Raw genomic sequence first — 23,013 nt, forward strand, 5'->3', positions numbered from 1 at the left:
TCATCATCATCTCTGTCGTCATCCTCGTCATCATCCTCGTCATCATCCTCGTCATCATCATCACCATCTTCGTCATCAATATCATCATCACCATCATCTTCATTGTCATCGTCATCACCTTCGTCATCATTATCTTCATCACCCTCATCATCATCTTCATTGCCATCATCGTTACTTTCATCATCATCTTCATTGCCGTCATCATCATTATCATCACCATCATCTTCATCATCGTCATTTTCATCATCGTTATCTTCCTCATCACCATCCTCATCATCGCCATCATCAACATCTTCGTCATCATCATCTTCGTCATCATCATCATCGTCATCATTGTCATCACCTTCATCATCATCTTCTTCTTCATCATCATCTTCTTCTTCATCATCATCGCCTTCATCATCATCCTCGTCTTCATTGTCATCATCTCCGTCATCATTGTCGTCATCATCATCACCTTCATCACCATCTTCATCACCTTCATCATCTTCCTCATCATCCTCGTCATCATCATCACCATCTTCGTCATCATTATCGTCTTCATCATCATCATCATCATCATTACTTTCATCATCTTCCTCTTCATCATCATCACCATCATTGTCATCATTATCACCGTCTTCATCGTCATCATCATCATCTCTGTCATCATCATTGTCATCACCATCATCTTCATTGTCGTCGTCATCACCTTCATCATCGTCATCATCTTCATCATTCTCCTCCTCCTCCTCCTCATTTTCATCATCAGCACCTTCATCATCGTCATCATCATCTTCGTCTTCATTGTCATCATCGTCGTTGTCATCTTCATCATCATTGTTGTCATCATCATTGTTGTCATCATCATCTTCGTCATCATCATTACCTTCATCATCATCTTCATCACCATCATTTTCTTCATCATTATCGTCATCTTCATCATCGTCCTCATCATCTTCATCATCATTTTCATCATCGTCATCATCCCCATCATCATCTTCATCATCCTCACCTTCATCATCATCATTATCATCATCTTCATTACCATCATCATCATTATCATCATCGTCCTCATCATCATCATCATCGTCATCATCACCTTCATCATCGTCATCATCATCATTGTCATCATCACCTTCATCATCGTCATCATCACCTTCATCATTGTCATCATCATCACCTTCATCATCATTATTGTCATCATCTTCATCGTCCTCATCTTCATTATCATCATCCTCTTCATCATCATCCTCATCATTATCATCATCATCGTCCTCATCATCATTGTCATCACCATCATCATCAGCAGCACCTTCATCATTGTCATCATCATCATCTTCATTGTCCTCATCTTCATCATCTTCCTCATCATCATCCTCATCATTGTCATCATCTTCATCCTCATCTTCATTGCCATCATCTTCATCCTCGTCTTCATCATTGTCATTGTCACCATCGTCTTCTTTATCATAATCATCATCATAGTATCTTCCTCCATATTCCTTCAGTGGTCTGTTTGATTGTTCCAAAGCATCTTCACGTTTCCAAAGGCCAGAATGTCTTCTTCTTGGCATACTGTTGGTCCCTTTTAGAAAGGAAGGCAATCATATATCAGTATGTATGATGTACTATGTATCAGTATGTATGATGTACTATTTATCAGTATGTATGATGTACTATGTATCAGTATGTATGATGTACTATGTATCAGCATGTATGATGTACTATTTATCAGTATGTATGATGTACTATGTATCAGTATGTATGATGTACTATTTATCAGTATGTATGATGTACTATGTATCAGTATGTATGATGTACTATGTATCAGTATGTATGATGTACTATTTATCAGTATGTATGATGTACTATGTATCAGTATGTATGATGTACTATGTATCAGTATGTCTGCTTCCTGCTTCTGTCAAGTGCAGGCATGTCTTTCTTTGCTCCTTTTTGCTTCTTTTGCTTCCTGTCTTTTTTACTTTGAAATCATCTCCTTTCCCCAAGTTTTGTAGATCATTTCCTTTTTTGTCATTTAAGTGAACCATTCATTCATTCATTTTCTACCGCTTATCCTCACGAGGGTCGCGGGGGTGCTGGAGCCTATCCCAGCTGTCTTCAGGCAAGAGGCAGCGTACACCCTGGACTGGTGGCCAGCCAATCACAGGGCACATATACACAAACAATATATTATTATATTCCTATATAGTCCTATATCAGTATGTATTCCTATATATTCCTATATCAGCATGTGTCCCTGTATATTCCTATATCAGTATGTATTCCTATATCAACATGGAGTCAGATATCAGTATGTAGTTCTGGAGTCTCAGTATATAGTTTGATATTTCACGTCTTGTCGAGTGTTTGATGACTTACCTACGAGCAGAAATACAAGAATGAAAGTCTTGATCATCATTGTGTTGTCTTTGTGTCCTCTGATGTCCAAGATAAAGTCAGATGGCTTCCTGTAAGACAGGGAGAAGGAACATTGAAGGGCATATAGAAAGTGATGATGTCCTGTTGGTCAGAGCTCAGGAGGACGACTGACATCTTTCTCCTCCTGTTCATGTTTTGCTCTACCAGTGTGATGTTACATCATTGTGTGTCACTGAAACCCTTTGGTCCTCCAGGACTGAGCTGGCTGTCTCCACTGGAACTTCCGGTCAAGAAAAATGTTCCTGCTTTGGTGAGCAGGACATGGTCGGATGTCCAAACTTGGACTGGACTCAACTGTTCTGAGATCCATGAAAGGACATTTTCTCTCAAATCCTGTTTCGTGTTTCCACATACAAATTGTGTGAAGAACATGATACGTATATACAAGTATATATATAATCCGGAATACTTTAAGCCCTGATTCCACAAGATTGATGGAGACAAGGTCCAAAAGCGGCATGGTCCTCTCATCTTTACGCTGGAAGTCAAGGTGAAGAAAGGACTTACCACACTGACCAAAGTCTGTTGTTAGAACCCGGACTGCAGTTTGACTTGAGTCTTCATGTTGTGGTCTCCGTCCTGGTCCAACTTTTATATGCTGCCAGATGAAAGCGTGTGGCGCCCAGACAGGTCACGCCCTCATTAAGGTATCCTGGTAATGAGCTTTTTCCTTTCTTCTGAAGTCATTTAGCTGTGAAATGCTCAAGGTTGGGTGTGCCGTCAATAGCAACTCACCAAGCAACATTTCTACAACATGTTTGATGTTTGATCAAAGGAGGTTGGAGGTTTTGGGCTCCTTTTGTTCATGTTTAGATGATCCTGTACAGTCTTATTGTATGTACAGTTTTTGGGTGGTTCCCTCAGCAACAATAACCCGCAACTGTACTCCTTGTTCTGCTTTGGTATGCAAATCACACGGTGGCCACACTGAACCAAAAGGTACGGCAAACAGAAGTGGGCAAACGGTGGATTGAAAAGATTGAACAGGTACACTTTTCCAAGATCTCAAATGATATTTCTAGATGTGTTGGATCATTTGCCTGTTGACTTACTGACTTTATAGCACAGCCATCATTTTACAGTGAGGGATTCCTTTTTATCTACTTTGGTTCAGAAATGTTCAAAAGCAGCAAATAACTCTCCAAATGACTTCTTTTGGTTTTCCCAACAAATAAAATCTTGTTTCAGAGGCTTGATGTAAGAAGTGCTAAAGGCTAATGTTTGAACGTTGACTTCCTCCAACAGAATCCTGTCAGTGACGGACTAGAAAGGATCTTTCATGACCGATCCCAACAATGACTCAATGGCAGAGCTTCTACAGCCATGGTATTCTACTTCAAGACAATAAATATTCATGATGGGGTGGCACGGTTCAGGCGGTAGAGTGGTGGCCTCCCAATCCAAAGGTTGCGGGTTTGATCCTCCTGTGATCATGTGAAGTACAGTATCTTTGGGCAAGATAGTGAAGCCCCAGTTGGTCCTGATGCTGCGTCACCACTAGCTAAATGTGCTAACAGTGTCAAAGCGCCTTGGAGTACCTTGGCAGTGGAAAAGCACAAACCAAGTCAAAGACTGTTTACCATCTTATCCAATGATCTGTTTGGGATTTGACTAGCATGAGTTAAGATAGACCTGAATATTCCTGAAACCACTAGACTTCTCTTCTAAAAACTTTTTGGCCTCTTTGGAAGATGTCACTTTCAGGATACTGCATATTCATTTTGTACTAATACGTATGTTATATATACATATTACATAGTATTACAGTATTACACACATATATACATATTAATGTGCAATACACTTCAAAAAAGGGCTGGCCAAATATAAGATACAAAGACTAGATTTGGGGAAAAATACTTCAAACTAGTGAAATGATCTGTCCATGCAGCTAGTTTAAGTATTTTACTTTCCAATCCTTATTTCTTTATCAAGAAATAAGCAGGACTGAAATCCTAGCTGTAAGATTTTTAGACCAAAAAATAAGCAGGACATTTAAAGCTTGAGCCGTACGGTGGTGGTTAGCATGGAGGCCACCAGTCAGGAGAGGAGTTTGCATGTTCTCCCCGTGCATGCGTGGCTTTTCTCCGATGGTTTCCTCCCCCATCCCCAAAACTTGTTAGCTTCATTGGTGACTTCAAATTGTCCATAGGTATGAATGTGGGTGGGAATGGTTGTTTGTCTATATGTGCCCTGGGATTGGCTGGCCACCAGTATAGAACATATACATAATACATATATATACTAGAAAATGGATGGATGGATTTAAGATGGAAATTGTCACGCCCTGCGTGAGTTCCTGCGTGACAGTTTATGTTTGAGCTCCGGTCTAGGTTTTGGTTTCCGTTTCACACTCTTATTTTGTATTTTCCTGTTTCACTTCCTGTCTTCCTTGGTTGCCTTAATCATTTACACCTGTCCCTAATTTGTGGTCTTATTTAGTTCAGGTGTGTGCATCTCCCCTTTGTGGGATCATTGTTTGGTTGTCCTCGCTGATGCTGAGTTGTGTTTTCTTTTGCTGCTATTATTGATAAAATAAATATTATTTTACCTGCATTCGGTCCTGCTCTCTGCACCCTGGGGTCGCACCGCAACACAGTGATGCCGATACGTAACAGAATGATCCCACCAAGTGACGACGACCTCGCGGAGAGCGATTATTGGACCTGGCAGCTCCTCAAGGCGATGGAGGACGAGGAGATGGCGATGCCGCCATGGGAGATGGAGGATTTGGTGTGCGGTCCGGACGACACGTTCGTCGCTACGGCGTGGCTGTATCCCGGACCCGCCGACGACGCTCCAAACCCTTCGCGACGCCGACGCAAGCCGCGGCGCCACAGAGCGACGCCTAGCTCGTCTTCCCCTCCACGCCAAGTCGAGGTGCACCCGCCCTCTTGCCCTGCCGGCTTCGACGGACCCGACGACGACCTCGCGGAGTTCGACGAATGGACCCGGCAGTTCTTCAAGGCAATGGAGCAAGAATGTGCTAGGTATACTCCGGAGGAACTGGAAACCATGGTGTGGGGGCCGGACGGCACCCTAGTGCCCATGGCGTCGGTGTTCCCGGTAACCGCTGCACACCCTCCGACGCGGCGGCGTCGCCGGCGCACGGCACGTCGCCAAGAGGTGTGGCCGCCCTCTTCCGCCTCTCCATGTCACGCCACGGCACAGCTGAACTCTCTCGCTGCTGCCGAGTTTCAGCCCGTCGGGCGTTCCCTGACGGCTCCCGTGGCAAGTGGCGAGGCTCCCCGGATTCCTCCAGTTCCCAAGCCACGCAGCTCCAGGTGTCCCCAAGACCCGGCTCCCGTGCCAAGCTGCGTGGCCTCTCGGATTCCTCCAGTTCCCAAGCCACGCAGCCCCTGGGGTTTCCAAGACCCGGCTCCCGTGCCAAGCTGCGTGGCATCTCAGATTCCTCCAGTTCCCAAGCCACGCAGCCCCTGGGGTTTTCAAGACCCGGCTCCCGTGCCAAGCTGCGTGGCCTCACAGATTCTGCCAGTTCCCAAGCCACGCAGCCCCAGGGGTTTCCAAGACCCGGCTCCCGTGCCAAGCTGCGTGGCCTCTCGGATTCCTCCAGTTCCTAAGCCACACAGTCCCAGGTTTCCCCAAGACCTGGCGCCCGTGCCCAAGCCACGCAGCCACTGGGGTTCCCAAGACCCGGCTCTCGTGCCAAGCTGCGTGGCATCCCGGATTTCGCCCGTGCCCAAGCCGCGCAGCCCGAGGGGTTTTCAAGACCCGGCTCCCATGCCAAGCTGCGTGGCGTCCCTGATCCCGCCCGTGCCCAAGCCGCGCAGCTTCGGGACCAGGCAGGTGGCTGTGGCCGGGACTGTTGACCTGGAGGAGCCAGTGGCCCTCCTCCAAGCCTCCCTCCTCCCTGCCCTGGTTTCGGCTCCCTCGGATTACGGCGTCTGGGATCCGCCTTCGAGAGGGGGGGCTAGTACCACCTGCTGGGCTACGGTGGAAGCACAGCCCAGCCCGCCGATGGAAGGGGAGGATGGCGCCACCTGCTGGGGGAGTGAGGAGGCACAGCCCTCTCCACCTGCAGGACGAGCAGCAGGGCTTGCTGGAGCAGATGGACAGGCTCTGGCAGGGACGACGCCTGCTGCTTCGGCGTCGCCGCGTCAGGGTCGGACGCCTGCTGCTTCGGCGTCGCCGCGTCAGGGTCGGACGCCTGCTGCTTCGGCGTCGCCGCGTCAGGGTCGGACGCCTGCTGCTTCGGCGTCGCCGCGTCAGGGTCGGACGCCTGCTGCTTCGGCGTCGCCGCGTCAGGGTCGGACGCCTGCTGCTTCGGCGTCGCCGCGTCAGGGTCGGACGCCTGCTGCTTCGGCGTCGCCGCGTCAGGGTCGGACGCCTGCTGCTTCGGCGTCGCCGCGTCAGGGTCGGACGCCTGCTGCTTCGCCGTCGCCGCGTCAGGGTCGGACGCCTGCTGCTTCGCCGTCGCCGCGTCAGGGTCGGACGCCTGCTGCTTCGCCGTCGCCGCGTCAGGGTCGGACGCCTGCTGCTTCGCCGTCGCCGCGTCAGGGTCGGACGCCTGCTGCTTCGCCGTCGGCGCGTCAGGGTCGGACGCCTGCTGCTTCGCCGTCGGCGCGTCAGGGTCGGACGCCTGCTGCTTCGCCGTCGGCGCGTCAGGGTCGGACGCCTGCTGCTTCGCCGTCGGCGCGTCAGGGTCGGACGCCTGCTGCTTCGCCGTCGGCGCGTCAGGGTCGGACGCCTGCTGCTTCGCCGTCGGCGCGTCAGGGTCGGACGCCTGCTGCTTCGCCGTCGGCGCGTCAGGGTCGGACGCCTGCTGCTTCGCCGTCGGCGCGTCAGGGTCGGACGTCTGCTGCTTCGCCGTCGGCGCGTCAGGGTCGGACGTCTGCTGCTTCGCCGTCGGCGCGTCAGGGTCGGACGTCTGCTGCTTCGCCGTCGGCGCGTCAGGGTCGGACGTCTGCTGCTTCGCCGTCGGCGCGTCAGGGTCGGACGTCTGCTGCTTCGCCGTCGGCGCGTCAGGGTCGGACGTCTGCTGCTTCGCCGTCGGCGCGTCAGGGTCGGACGTCTGCTGCTTCGCCGTCGGCGCGTCAGGGTCGGACGTCCGCTGCTTCGCCGTCCCCGCGTCGGGACCGGACGCCTGCTTCTTCGCGTCGGGACCGGACGCCTGCTGCTTCTTCGCGCCGGGACCGGACGCCTGCTGCTTCTTCGCGCCGGGACCGGACGCCTGCTGCTTCCCCGCGCCGGGACCGGACGCCTGCTGCTTCCCCGCGCCGGGACCGGATGCCTGCTGCTTCCCCGCGCCGGGACCGGACGCCTGCTTCCCCGCGCCGGGACCGGACGCCTGCTTCCCCGCGCCGGGACCGGACGCCTCCTTCCCCGCGCCGGGACCGGACGCCTGCTTCTTCGCCGTCTCCGCGTCGGGGCCGGACGGCCTCTAGACTTTCGGCCGGAGACCTGGGTCTACTCCCAGGGCGCCCGCCTGAGGATGCCTACCTCGCGCTTGGTCGAGGGCGCCCCCCGGAGGGTGTACACCGACCCAACCATTCCCTCCATCGCGTGGAGGGGTCTTGCTGGCTCCGCCGGGCCGGCCGCCCCGGCCGACCCCCTGAAGGGTCCCGTCGGCGACCCACCTCCGGTTCCCCCACCACCCATCCCTCTTTGACTGCTACTTGTTTTGGACGTCTAGGATCCGTCCTTGAGGGGGGTGTACTGTCACGCCCTGCGTGAGTTCCTGCGTGACAGTTTATGTTTGAGCTCCGGTCTAGGTTTTGGTTTCCGTTTCACACTCTTATTTTGTATTTTCCTGTCTTCCTTGGTTGCCTTAATCATTTACACCTGTCCCTAATTTGTGGTCTTATTTAGTTCAGGTGTGTGCATCTCCCTTTTGTGGGATCATTGTTTGGTTGTCCTCGCTGATGCTGAGTTGTGTTTTCTTTTGCTGCTATTATTGATAAAATAAATATTATTTTACCTGCATTCGGTCCTGCTCTCTGCACCCTGGGGTCGCACCGCAACACAGTGATGCCGATACGTGACAGGAAATACTTATTCTAAGGATGTGTTACAACTGACAAAGAGTGAAATACCTGGAAACCAAGCAACCTGCCCTACCTTTAATAAATGTATATCATGAAACTTGACAGACCTTAAAATAAGAATCAAGCCGATAAAGTAGACAAACAGACTAGATATCAGGAAAAAATGATTCCAACAAGTGAAATGATCCGTCCATGAGGCTACTTCATTTTACTTGAGAAAGAATCCAAAGCAAAAATAAAATGGCATGTTGGCCGTATCTTGAAAGTGACTGATCTCGAAGTGAGCCCAAATTCATCTTCCAAGGAGGCCAAAAAGAAGAGAAGTCTTGTGGTTCCAGGAATATCCAGGTCTATCTTAACTCATGCTAGTCAAATCTCAAATAGATCATTGGATAAGACCAACTGGACCAACTGTACTTCACATGATCACAGGAGGATCAAACCCACAACTTTCAGGTTGGGAGGCCACCACTCTCCCGCCTGAACTATGCCCCTCCCTCAATCATCATCAGGAAAATCATTTTAAATCTTGGCAAGTGCCAAATAATTTGTAGTTGACAAAATGAATATGCAGTATCCTGAAACTGACATCTTCCAAGTCGGCCACAAAGTCTTTGGAAAAAAAGTCTAGCGGTTCCAAGAATATCCAGGTAAAATATTCTTGCCATTGAGTCATGGCCTGGGATGGTAGTCCAGTAAGAAGGTACGTAAGTAAGTAAGCTGGTTTACGCAGGTTGAGAGGAAGTTCATTCCAAAGCCGGGACACAGTTGCTTTGAACGATCGATCTCCTGGAGTTTTAAAGGAAGTCCGTGGGACCAGTAACAAATGCTGCCCAGACAACTTTAGACGGCGGGCTGAGGTGTCGGGCTGATAAGATGGCAAAGGTATGCAGGGGCCTGACCATGCAGGGCTCCGAAAGTAAGCACCAAGATTTTATATTGGACACGGTATACAACAGGGAGCCAGTGAAGGGATTTTAGCACGAGTGTAATGTGGGCTCTCCTGTTGGTGTTGGTCAGGAGCCTCGCTGCAGCATTTTGGACTACTTGTGAAGAGACAGTTACAGTAGTCCAACCGCGAGGACACAAATGCATGAATTATTATTTCAAGGTCACTTCTAGAAACCATGGACCTGACTTTGGCAATATTGCGCAACTGAAAGAAACAGTTTTTTGCCAGCTGCCTGGAATGATGCTCTAGTGACATGCTCTTGTCAAAGATCACTCCCAGGTTTCTCACTTTTGTTTTAGCAGAGAGGCTCAGATCACCTGAATGCTGTTTAACAGTAGGGATAGCAGCATCTGGGGCAATGACAAGGGTCTCTGATATCTCAGTCTTCAGTTGGAAACCGCTTTCATTGAACCACTGCTTCACACTCAGGCAGTTGATCAAGGAGGTCACTTTGTAGGTCTCAGATGGTTTAAATGAGCAGTACAGTTGAAGATCATCGGCCATTCGTTGGCAATTTCATTGCTGTGTTATTGTGCAGTGACAATAAAGGAAGTCTATCCATCCATCCATCTAAAAAGATGGTAGGAAACATCGCCAAATTGCTGTATTGGCCATATAATAAAAACAGAATGGGGCCCAGGACTGAGCCCTGGGGGACACCACATAGTACATTTCCGGCTCTGACATTATATGGTTGGCAGACACACTGAAACTTCTGCCAGTCAAGTATGAGGTAAACCAGCAAAGGACTGGACCTGGCATCCCAACCAGGTCTTGCAGTCTGTTTATTAGAATGGTGTGGTCCACCATGTCAAAGGCCGAAGACAGGTCCAACAGGACGAAGACTGTACATCTCCCAACATCAGCAGGCATCATGATGTCACTGGATACTTTTGGTAAAGACATTTAAAAACCAGTAAGAGAATCTTAAAATCGATCCTGAAGCGGACGGGGAGCCAATGTAGCGACTTTAAAACTGGTGTAATGTGCTCCCGCCCTCTGGTCCTCGTCAGCACACGTGCGGCTGAGTTCTGTAATAATTGGAGATTTAAAATACTTTTTTGGGGAAGACCGGAGAGCAGGGCATTACTGTGTTCTAAACGACAGGATATAAAAGCATGCATTAGCACCTCCGTACTGGCCTGAGAGAGAAACGGGCGGACTCTGGCTATGTTCTTAAGATGATAAAAACCTATTTTTGTTATATTTTTGATATGTGGGATAAAATTTAGCTCAGAGTCAAAAATCACACCCAAATTTTTAACAGATTCGGCTGGTTTAAGATCCTGTAGTTTTGGTAAAAGTTTTCTCTCTGGCCTTCAGGACCTATAACTAAAACCTCAGTTTTGTCCTGGTTGAGCTGCAGGAAATTGTCTGCCATTCATGACTTGATGTCTACAATGCAGTTAAAAAGGGCATCAAGTGGCCCTGAGTCATCAGCAGACACGGCGATGTATAGCTGTGTATCGTCAGCATGGAAACTATGGAAGCTGATGCCGTACTTCCTGATGACGTCCCCAAGGGGAAGCATGTAAAGATTAAAAAGGAGCGGACCTAAAATTGAGCCTTGGGGAACCCCACATTCAATTTCATGGGTTCCTGAGGAACATGTATCCATACTTACATAAAATCATCGGTCTGTGAGATAAGAACAAAACCAGTTAAGAACAGTACCGGAGAGGCCGACCAGGTGTCTGAGTCTATTTAATAAAACATGATGGTCCACTGTATCAAAAGCAGAGCTTAGATCCAGTAGAATCAACACTGTGAGCTTTTTGTTATCTAAATTCCACCTGATGTTGTTTAAAATCTTTAAAAGTGCTGTCTCGGTACTGTGGTTCCTCCTAAAGCCAGACTGATGTTTCTCCAAGATGCTATTTCTGTTTAAAAAGTCATTAAGTTGGTAAAAAAAAAACAGTTTTTCGAAAATTTTACTTAAAAACGGCAAGTTGGATACGGGTCGGTAATTATTAAGATTGTTGGGGTCTAAATTGCTCTTCTTCGAAAGGGGCTTCACCACCGCCGTTTTAAAGGCAGTGGTGAAGACACCCGTCTGAAGAGAGCAATTCAAGATGTTTAAAAACTGCTCCTCAAAGAATCCATAAAGTGATTTTAAGAGTGATGTGGGAATTGGATCTAAAAGGCAGGTTGTTGGGCTTACTTGGGAGAAAACTCAACCAAGTGTCCTTGCATCAACCAGGGCAAAACTCTCCAGTCTCGCCTCAGGCAAGGACAACAGTCCAGGTGTGGTAACAGACAAGACTTTCTGAGGTAACAGGCAGGATCTGATGTCCTTGATTTTAATTCTGAAGTGGTCTGCAAAGTTTTCACAAAGATCATCTGTTGGTGTCTTAAAACCTTTATTAAAATTGGTGCCTGTTAAAATATTAACGGTGGAGAAGAGGAAGCGGGGATTGTTTTTGTGGTTGGAAATGAGTTGTGAGAAATGGGAAATTCGTGCCTTTTTGACTGCGTGATTGTAGGTTTTGAGTTGTTGACGTAAAATCTCGTAATGAACCATCAATTTCGTTTTTCTCCATCTTCTCTCAGTACTCTTGCATTTTCTTTTCAGTTTATTGATTTCATCGTTTTTTCTCCACGGGGGTGTAGGTTTTCTTTTTATTCTTTTCGTTACAGGTGGAGCTACTGAGTCCAGAGTTGACTTCAGTTTACTGTTAAAATTATCAACGATAAAATCACAAGGTGCAGGTAAAATTCCAGCAGGAGTGCTCTGTAAAATCTCAATAAAATTTGCAGCTACTTCAGAAGTTAGATAGCGCCTCCTTACTGTTCTCACTGGGGCCTCCTCCTGGTTAAAACTGGTGATGCTAAAAAATACACAGTAGTGGTCGGACATAGCCAGGTCAACAACAGTGGACACATCGATGGACAGGCCATGGGTTATGACCAGGTCCTGGGTGTGTCCTCTGTTGTGAGTTGGCTGTGTGACGTGCTGCTTAAAATCAAGACAATTTCAAAGGTTTAAAAACTCTCTGGATATCGGATCCGAGGTATCATCAACATGTAGATTAAAATCACCAGATAATAAAATCCTGTTATAAGAAGTGTGAATGATTGATAAAAGTTCAGAGAATTCACTGATAAAAGAACCAGAGTGATGGGGTGGTCTGTATACAGTAATACCTTGAATCGGAGGGCTGCTAAAAGTAAAGGTATGGTGCTCAAATGACTTGTAACTGTGTAAAAGACACTCCATTTGAGATCAGCGAGTCATTTATGATGAGGATTCTTCTACCCTCTCTAGTAGAATATAAAAAATGAAAATTTGGTGGGCAGTCCTCAGTGAGAACAACAGATGCGTCCGTGCCAAGCCATGTCAAAAGAAGACAGTCCAACTTAATATCTAAAATCACATCATTCATTAAAAAGGTTCTATTTAAAAGAGAGCGAACATTAAAAAGTGCTACATTGATGGTGACAGGCGGCTTGTTGATCATGGAGGTGGGGTATGGGTGTCTATTGAGTGGTCGAAGGTTATGAGGGTTCACAGAGTGAGTGTGGTGGTGTCTGATGTGTTGATGCAGTGTAATGATTACCGGAATGAAAGAGGTGTTGGTGTAAGTTTGAGGTCCAAGTCCAGTATTGTGTGTATGGTGGTCAGAGGTGGAACTGTGTGTATAGGAGCATGGACCTGGGGGACATCAATCAGTGTGGGACAGAGCAACAGGTGTGGGTTTGGGGATGATACCATGCTGAAGGCCGTAAGCCAGGTTGGCTGAGAGCATGCGGGCACCTGCCCTGTTAAAAAAAGCTCAGCCACCCCACCACCCAAACCAGGGCCCCGTGTGTGATTCCTCGCCAGGTGGGAAGAGTGGGACGAGTGGTGGCTCCCTCACGAGCTGCTTGCACCTGTGCCGGCAGACGGCTCCCTGTTGGACCCCCACCAGCCGGGCGTCAACCGTGCTTTCTCGAGCTCCTCCCCCCCAGACTATTTTTGTCATCAACATGTCGCGACTTGCCAGGAGGGACGGGGCTACCGCTACTGTCTACAAGCAGGATTTTAAGTGCCGCCCACTTTCCACCAAAGCCTATGCTGTTGTTTATCGCCCACCTAGTAATTCTAGCAAAGACTAAATGGTTTCTTTCTTTTTGGCAGAAATCATGTTGAAGTCTGGCCATATATGGATATGTGGTGACTTTACCATCCATGTTCAATGCTCCTCTGATCAGCTGGCTAAATGCCGGGGTAGTTAGTATTGATATCAGCGCTCCTTGTCGTCTCATACATTTTTCAGTTCTGCTTGTACATACATTTGGGGAGGGTGAACTTTACGCATGCGCTGCGTTCCGATTTAGTTGTGGGCATGAAACAATATCAGCTCGCGGCACATTTGCGCACGCACACACACGGGCATTTGCGCCCTCATTCACGTGAATGCGCATTTTGTGCAGTGTCAAGGCTAACTTATTCAGTAAGCAATTTTGGCCAAGGTATTTCTACTATTTTCCATCCACGCATATTCTCATACAACAACACACAGCATAACACATTTGCATCCATGAACTGGAGTTATGTCAACTTCCAGCCAGCAGGTGTCAGACGAGGACGACAGAGGGGACGGAGCAGAAGCAGCCCAGGACCCGACACCGCTCCTTGAGCCCTGCCGACATGTCACCTACAGGCATACCCACACAGCAGTCACAGAACTGACCAGCCTGTTAGGGTCCATGTATTTGGACCAGCCGGATCAGGACGCCGCACAGGCTGAAGAGGGTGATAACGAAACAGGGCTCTACATGGAACACTTTCAGTCCCTCCAACAAAAGGTGGACGTGTTGGAGAATAGACTCAAGGAGGCCGTGGACAGCACCCTCAGTTGGGATGAGGGGCTTAGAGCAACAATGGAGACGATGATGGCGGAATTAAAGGCGTATGTGGACACCAAGCTACAGCAGTTTGATCAAATGGTTGTAGCCTGCTTGAAACGCCGAGATGCAAGGTGGGACGAAGAGCTTAAGAAGACCCTGACCAAGAGTCACCTGCCTCGCCTGCACCTCCAGCGTCAGTCAGCAACCAGCTACCCGGCATCGATGCCACTTTTCCCATTCCACCGGCGGTCACAGCGAGACCTCCTATAAGGTTGGAGTTTCCCCAGTTTGGAGAGTCCAGGAGTTCAGCTGATGTAACAGAATTCATTGAGCAATGTGAGAACTTCCTGGCTCTCGGGAGGTTGGCGGCTCGCAATAAAATAACATGCTGGGCTACCTTCAAGCAGTCCTTTCTTGAGGCTTTTGTTGCCCACCAACTACCAATCTGAGATTGAGGAGCAGCTACGTTGCAATGTGCAAACCCCCAATCGGTGTTTGCGTGACTTTGCATATGATTACTGCGCCCCGTGGCTGAAATGGAGACCTGACATGGAGGAAGATGAAATCGTGCGACGCATACTCGGTGCCTGTAACCCAAGGCTGGCCAGCGGTTTGCGGGGTATCATATCCACAAAGGACCAGATGGTTAAGGTTGGCTCCCTAATTGAGAGGGACTGGAGTAACGCCAAAGACTATTGGAGCCGTGTACAACAGGCTAACCCAGCGAAAAGGCCGGGCAAGAAGGCGGAGCAGGGGTCAAGCCGAAGCACAGCAGCTGACCTCGTCTTTGCAGTGGGAGAACAAGCCCTTTTGGCCGTGCCTGTAGGCCTGCGAGGCTCGCGTGGGGATACAGTCCTTGACTCTGGGTGCTCCTCCTCTCTGATGAGTCAGGCGATAAGGAAGGAGGGCGAAATCCTAGAGCCAAGCGGAATTCCGAGGTCCATCATGGCAAATGGGCCAAACTTTGACTCTTAGGTGAACTTTGGGACCCTTTCAGGGTGGGGGGTAAACGTTTGGGATTAAGTTGGTGTTCCATGGTTGTCTTAGTTGGCGGGTGGGAAGTTGAGTTAGTTAGTTAGGTTGGGAGGGGATGATATGCAGGTTTGGTTTGGAGTCATTAAACTGCCGTTGTGGAGGCAAACCACCATTTTCCAGTGTTTCCTTTTTCTTACAGCTGATATCCGCTCCCCCTGCGACCCTCTTGTTTGCGTTGTGGCCTCGTTACCTCTATCGGAGGAGTTACATAGTTTGGGAGGTGATGTTTATCTGCTTCAATGATAGCATTTAGTAACATGTCAACATTCATAGGGTAGATAGATACTGGAATCAGTAATGTCACTACTGCACATGTTCCGGTCGCATATATACGATGTCATCAAGGTATTCGTCCCCGCACCACCACCACACGTCTGCTCTAGAGCAGAGTTTTTTACATTGGAAAAATCTTGTGACACACCACAAACCAAAAATGTTACAAAATGTCACCACGACCTCACACGTGCATCAATAAGTCTATCGGTGGAACAAGGTAGGTGTTGCCACACGGACCAATATTACATTGCTCGGCCAGTCTTTACACCACAGACACTCGACAGTAGCCACGTTTTTACATGTTTTTCTCTTTCCGAATGACCTTTCGGGAAACAACGGTATCCATGGAAAGGATTATTCCAATCTCTCGTCTACATGCGCGGTGAAAATCAAACAGAATAGTCAATGGGGTATGCCCAGTAAAACGTAAACATCAACATCAGTTTTTCTTTCACTTGTTGGAATAACTCTGTATTATCAGTTTTTCGTCTGTCCAGTCTTGGAATTTAGTTTGAATCAAAAACAAACTTTGCTTAGTCCAGTGCCGATTGCTGGCCTCCATTTTTAAAAGTGAAGAACGTCTGGATCTGCGTGTCACGTCATATCTGAGCATGCGCTGAAAGATAAACATGATGGTGACAGTGTCATTACTTTAAGGACGCAAGTAGCGTCCTGGTACCAGTGCTGGTACAATCCGGAGAAGTGGGGTCATGGTCATACATGCAACACAACTACTATTTTTAACATAGTTTGCGGCACTTTCTGCTGCTTGTTCAATGTTTAAAAACCAGTTGTTAAAAATTCCTGATACTAACATTTTAAAATCTACTGATGCATCTGTTTTCATGATGGTGATGCCTTTCATTTTTACTATTGGATTTGTTACAACAGTCACATTGACATGAACATTTACCAGGTATTAATTATTATATTATTTATAGCTTAACCCGACTACTATAGTTATTGGTCAGCCGGTGGGCATTTTGGTTACTGTTACATTTTGTGCCATTCTGCTATAGTGCCCTTAAAACCAGGATGCATTGTTCGGTTTTCTGGCCGAGGGTATGTGCTATAATCTTCACTGCTCAGCACGATGCCCCAGAGTGTAGAACTCTGAAGTCCCCTGCGTCACAGATGGGTCTTTACCTTCCTTGTCAGACTCCCGAACAATGACTACTTTACAATGCGATTGATGTACCCAAGTACTTCTTTCTGCAATTTCAATGCAGTCGGTGTCGTTAACAATACTTGATGAGGTCCTTCCCACTTGGGAGAGTGTCAGTGTTTTTTTTTACACTTTTATTTAGCTCAATAAAGTCCATGTGTATTACTGAATACTGTGGTTTTGGAAATTGGCCTAGGTCGCAAACTGCCCTGGGCATTGGGTTTTGCACATGTTAAACACGCTCTACAAACATTAAAAAAAAAAAGAATTAAATCCATACGTTAAATCCACATGTAGTACAGTGGGTGTTAATAGTGTGACACACAGAATCAGAATCAGAATCAGAAAAGGGTTTATTGCCAGGTATGATCAAACACATACTAGGAATTTGTTTTGGTGAAGTAGGTGCAGACACATTTCCGGGTTCCGGGCCTTGTTGATGAGGCTGACAGCAGACGGGAAGAAACTGTTCTTGTGGCGTGAGGTTTTGGTCCTGATGGCCCGCAGCCTCCTGCCAGAGGGGAGCGTCTCAAAGAGTCTGTGTCCGGGGTGAGAGGGATCGGCCACAATCCTTTCTGCACGCCTCAGGTTCCTGGACGGGAGATTGCAGCCAATCACCTTCTCTGCAGACCGAATGACACGCCGCAGCCTGCCTTTGTCCTTAGCAGTGGCAGCAGCGTACCAGATGGTGATGGAGGAGGTGAGGATGGACTCAATGATGGAGGTGTAGAAGTACACCATCATTGTCTTTGGCAGGATGAATTTCTTCAGCTGCCGTAGGAATGTAGGAAATACATCCTCTGCTGAGCCTTCTTGATGAGGGAGCTGATGTTCGGCTCCCACTTGAGGTCCTGGGAGATGATGGTACCCAGGAAGCGGAAGGACTCCACAATGTCAATGGTAGAGTCACAGAGGGTGATGGGGACAGGAGAGGCTGAGTTCTTCCTGTTGTCTACTGTTTTTAGGGCGTTGAGCTCCAGGTTGTTTAGGTTGCACCAAGTCGCCAAATGGCCAAAGAGCCAAAGATATTGGATCGGATTTATTTGTATGTGTTTATTTGTATTTCAGCATTTTCTATTCCATTATTATTATTGTTGTTATTATTATTATTATTACTACTATTATTATTCTTGTTGTTTTTTGTAATATCATGTTGTCATTTGATTAATTTAGGGATGGATAATTGTCCATCAAAACCATACTTGTTAATCCATATTTTTAGATGGTTTATTTGGGTTGGTTGGAGTTGAAAAATGTAACACCAATCCTTGCACTTTAATTCTTCTTTTTTGACTTGTGGTTTCCCACTTTTATTTCCCATCTTGGGAATAATTTGGTCCCTGTTATGATGAGCTTCCTAGGGAAAACTAACAACAGGGTTGTTTGTCAGTGAGAGAGTAATGAACTTTTCTTTGAGGTAATTCTCAAGCTTCTACCCCGGTGAGGGCGGAGAATTCTTGCCTCTGCTTCCTCAAAGACTTACTCTTTTTCTCACCCTTTAATATGAAGACCTGTCTAGTGACAAAATCTCCCATTTCACACACTCATTCCTACTTTGAAAACGTTTTCGCTTTCAAACCCCGAAATGGTCTTTTCAAAAGGTACTGCAAAAGACTCAGCAGACTGCAGAGTCCGTCTCTTTTGCTTGCCAGCGACTAGTATACCCAAGGCCTTATTGACTTGCGGGCCGCACTCAGCTCCAGGGTTCAAGAACACTTAGCGGGCCGCATGTGGCCCCCAGGTCTCAGTTTGCAAACATTTCGAATTTAGAACCAGTATCGTAAATAAACTCATCTTATTTGGAGCTGACACTGGAATTAAAAAAACATGTTTGTGTCAGAGTGAGAGGTCTCACTCACTCACATTTTAGATTTGATGACGCTTGTGGGCGTGGTCGTCCGGGATGATGAGATGCGTCTGGTCGCATGGAAAGAATCAGGCTGTACGTCTTGCTTGTTGTTTGTGTTTCATGGTGCGTGGCTTGATAAAAGCTTGAAATCCACACCACATTTGGAGCTACACATTACATGTTCACTTTTAGAAAATACTTTTTACAAAAAACGCTTTTCCACAGTCCGTGGGGCCTGAAATCAAACATGACAACAGTATCACTAACCTAGGGTCAAAATCGACCTGCCTCGTTCCCTTTTTTGTTGCTAAAAGCCAAATGGCAGAGTTTTGTGCTGAGTGTTGGACACCACGCTGAACTTTTTCATGTTGTGTTTTTCAAACAGAAGCCCTTTTTATCACGTGTGCAGCCTGTGCACGGTATTGTGTTGTATTGTCATGTTAAGCGATGCCAAAGCGGCAGTAATGAGATTTGGAAGTGAGCCCTGAAAGCAGCACATGATTTCACAGATTTTTTTTTAAACTCTGAATTGTAATGATGTCAGTGCAACCTGGACCTGGCATGCCCCCCTCCCCGTCTACGTGTTAGCAATGGCACGCGGGACATATTTGGAGTTTCTGATTCCTGGCCAGCAAGAGAAAAATACACCCATCTGTGAAGGCTCACGGGACCATATTGTGAATATGGACGACCTTGCCAACGTTACTTGGTCGTGTTGCAGCGTCAGAATAGCAAACTGTAAGTATCCGTTTTTCATGGTCCTAACTTTGTTTGTTTTGTGTAAATAATTGGACATCATGCGCTCAGTAGTTGTCCAGAAGTCCTCGGGAGCGCTTGGAAGTGCAACTCATCACAGTGGAGTGGCCTAGATCACGACCGGGGTGGTGTAAATTAATAGACTGTTTGGGCAGAAAACAAGAAGTCCATGGAAATACTGCAGAATCTGGAAGATCTAGAAAGCCTTCTGTGTGGAGCATGATTGGTCCTCTTTACAGTTTTTCTCGATTGTTTACACACAATTTGTGATGCCTGAGACACAATGACCACAGCATATAACCAATGCACAAACTACATGAACCAAGTCTGCTAAACTATAAGCACAAGTCCTGCTTTACACTCAGACTGCAGATCTACAACACACTTTTTTCAAAACACTACACACAATTTTCCGAGTTTTGGCACAATTTTCATGAAGTAAACTTATTCTTTTCACAAAGAACACAATGTCACTCAAAACAATCAAATTAATATTCCTATTATTCACACTGACTCGTCACATGGGTAAACACCTGGCACACATTTTTACATTTAGCAATCAGAGCTTTAGCATAAAACGGCAACAGGTGAGTTTCTCTGTTCTTCTTTTTTGTTCTTTGGAACAATGGACGCCAACACTGAAATCAGAGGGAGAGCCAGAAGTGTGAGAATGAGAGGACGAGGACTAGGAGGGATGAGGGCCACAATCTGTGATGAGATCAGGGCCACTTTGGTTGACCATGTGGTAAACCATGGTCTAACAATGAGGGAGGCTGGACAAAGGGTCAGAAATCCACAAACACACAATCCCCTTCTCCAAGCTATGGAAGATGCATGTGGAGACATTCCAGCGGATGCTTTCCATGGCTGGATTCGCCATAGGCGATATTTCCCCCGCTGCTTGGCCAGACAAAACCTTGCATGTGATGTAGATGACGTGCTGTGACCTGTCCCAAACAGAAGACGTGATGCAGCATAGTCTTTTGCTTTGTTATTGATTGATTTTTTGTTTATGATTATTATTATTTCTTTAACTGAAGCTGTATACATTTAGATGCAGGCCACTGTATGTGGAACTTTGTGTTGGCTGTGATGAACACTTCGTACATGGTTTTTCTGTGAAAAATAACAAATATATATTTATGTGTAATTTTGTGTTCTGAGTCCAAAAAATACATAAAAACCCAAAAAACAATTCTAAAATATTTTGCAAGAAGTGTCACACTGAACACAAAAAGGCCCGAGTCATGATGAATATGATGTAATCACAGTGTTTTACACTGAGCACATCAGTGTTCAACTGGTTCATACAAATGTTTGTTCATATTGTGGTTGGTGTGCGTCATTTGGAGACAAAACACCATTTTGAGAAGAATAAAGACTGTTTTGGATGTAAAGTTTCATTTTGCAGGAGAATTGAGGGCTTTTCAGAAATGTGTGAGTGATTTTTGGATTTGTGTGTAGAGTTCTGAGAATATGAGGCATCCTTTCAGAAAATGTGTTTAAACAATCGAGAAAAACTGTAACCATAGGGCCGGGACCCAGACTTGGGCCTCAAGCGCCACCTATAGGGCCACAAAAACTTAGCGCTTTGAACCAGTGGGCCACAAGGGTTGTGGGACTGCATAGTAGGTTATCAACTGAAGACACCAGAAATAGGCTCGCCGCTATGTTACTGTATGCTATCCATGAGACGCTCAATTACAGTGCAGCTTCCGACCAGATGGTTGTTTGGTGTGGATGCCGTGATGCTCAAAACATGGCCCGTCTCCAAAGTTATTATTCATCTGTTCTACCAAAAATGTCCCCAAGCATGTGGAAAGCAGCTCCATTTTGACAAGTGGAGAGTTCTATGGTAAACTATAGACCCACCAGTGTCCAGGGTAACAGAGATTACGGAGAACCTGCCAGCAAAACAAATGATTAATCGTTTAAACGCCGCACCCTTTGTTCTACACCCCTTACAATTAGAGCCAATTTAGATCCAATTTAGAGCCAATTACTCCACCCAAGCTGAAACTTGTTATTTCACTGAAAACATCAGTTGGTGGTGTCGTGCTCCTGGATCTCAAGAAGGCAATTTTGAATGACTGGTCTCTGATCTCTCTGATCCCCAACAGGTTGCCTGGAGGACAGATTGGTCCACAGAAGATGTAATCTAACGCTCCAGTCAGTGCCGGGGCATCTGGAGAACAAGACCTACGTAAAGACTACAACTCAGCATCCAGGACCTCTCCCTGACATCTAGGTCCCCAATCGGCTCCATCTCCAGATCCGCCCCCTCACCTGCTCCTGGATTAAACACTTCCTGATCAACCACCCTCAGTCTGTCAGACTTGGCCCTGATCTCCTGGTATCATCTCTCACAGGTTCTCCTCAGGCTTGTCCCCTTTCCCACCCAACCAACAGCATCTGTAACGATGTGGATTAACGATGTGGACCTTGGTTGGCTTAATCAATGCTCGGTTAGCATCTAACTTTTGACAGTCAACTGGGGAAATGTATTTGGTTTGTGTACATTTTCTGCTTAGGGTACAACACTGCAAGCGTCTTGTCAGGTTAGTACACACTGTTTGAGTCCAACTGTGTTCTTCCTGTATTTATGATCACCAATCATCTTTAGCTTCTAACAAAGAAGAAAGCCTGCTAAGTTACAAAATGGCACCCAGACCAGGAAGTCAGATAGGTAGCCTATCTATGATGTCATCAGTACTTGATTCTCAAAAATGTTCACCCACAACAACCTTTTGTAGTTGTACTATTTTAATATAGTATAGAAATGGTGATGTGTGTCTTTGTGTGCAGTGTTTGTATTCGTCTTATGGAAAAATGGATTCAGTGGCACCTTCAGTGGCATCAGTGATGCTAACCAAGGGTCCACGGTACCGGTCTTCCTATCCACATTTGCTTTATTTCGAGTTTCTATTTTGTTTTGAATGCCCTAATCTAAGGTTGGACTGCCTGAGTGTCTTTCGTATTTCGTAATGTGCGCTGCTGTGGAGGAAGCACCCATTCAATGTTGTTGTGTCTTCTGGTGCAGTGACAATAAAAGCCCATTCTAGTGCATATTCTAGTCTATTGGAAAACACTCCCAGTGAATCCAGTCTGACTTCTCTTCATTCTACCAGACTGCTCCTCTGCATACGGACATGATGCCTCTTTGTCACAAATAGGCATCCTAAAAGGCGGGAGGACTCACCACACAAACTTCCTGTCCTGGGCTCTGTTCTTACATGCCGATGAAATAAAGAACCTGACGTCAAGACGTGTCCCACCCTCATTAAGCTGATCAGAGCATTTATTCTAATTAGTTTTTACTGTTGGGAGTAAGTCCATTGTTGCTTGTATTGTTTGGGTTGGTGCGTAATGGATACAGTCTTGTCAGGTGACATTTCCAACCATTTGTTGTTTCCGCAAGAATGAAGTCCCTCATTCGGATGCTTTCTTGAAGGACTCTTCGGATGTGAGAGTACATTGCTGGAGCTCCAGCAGGACTTTCAGGTACGAGAGAGCACTCGGCGACCCCGCCGCTGGGAAGGCTTGTCACCTGATGTGATGGATTATATAATAAAATATAGTAATTCTTTGGGTTGTTAGTATAGCCTTCTGGCCGTCATTGCCATATGGCTCCCAGTGATACGTTAGCATCTCTGATGATCTGATGATCACAGCCATCACAAACTCGATCAAGTGTACGTATGTTCTTCACATGCCGTATTAA

At 46.8% G+C, this 23,013-nt stretch overlaps 1 long non-coding RNA gene across 1 annotated transcript in view; it reads left to right on the forward strand.

Moving 5' to 3' along the window:
• Window positions 1-22,112, forward strand: part of LOC144899546 (uncharacterized) — a 54,486-nt gene extending 32,374 nt beyond the window's left edge. Inside the window, exon 4 of the long non-coding RNA XR_013627741.1 lies at window positions 21,413-22,112. This is a non-coding gene — a long non-coding RNA (uncharacterized LOC144899546). The remainder of the gene's footprint in view (window positions 1-21,412) is intronic.
• Window positions 22,113-23,013: the final 901 nt, after the last annotated feature.

This window comes from Doryrhamphus excisus, linkage group LG7, assembly GCF_037039965.1.
Source record: "Doryrhamphus excisus strain RoL-2023G ecotype Guam linkage group LG7, RoL_Dexc_Guam_v1.1, whole genome shotgun sequence".
NCBI lineage: Eukaryota > Metazoa > Chordata > Actinopteri > Syngnathiformes > Syngnathidae > Doryrhamphus > Doryrhamphus excisus.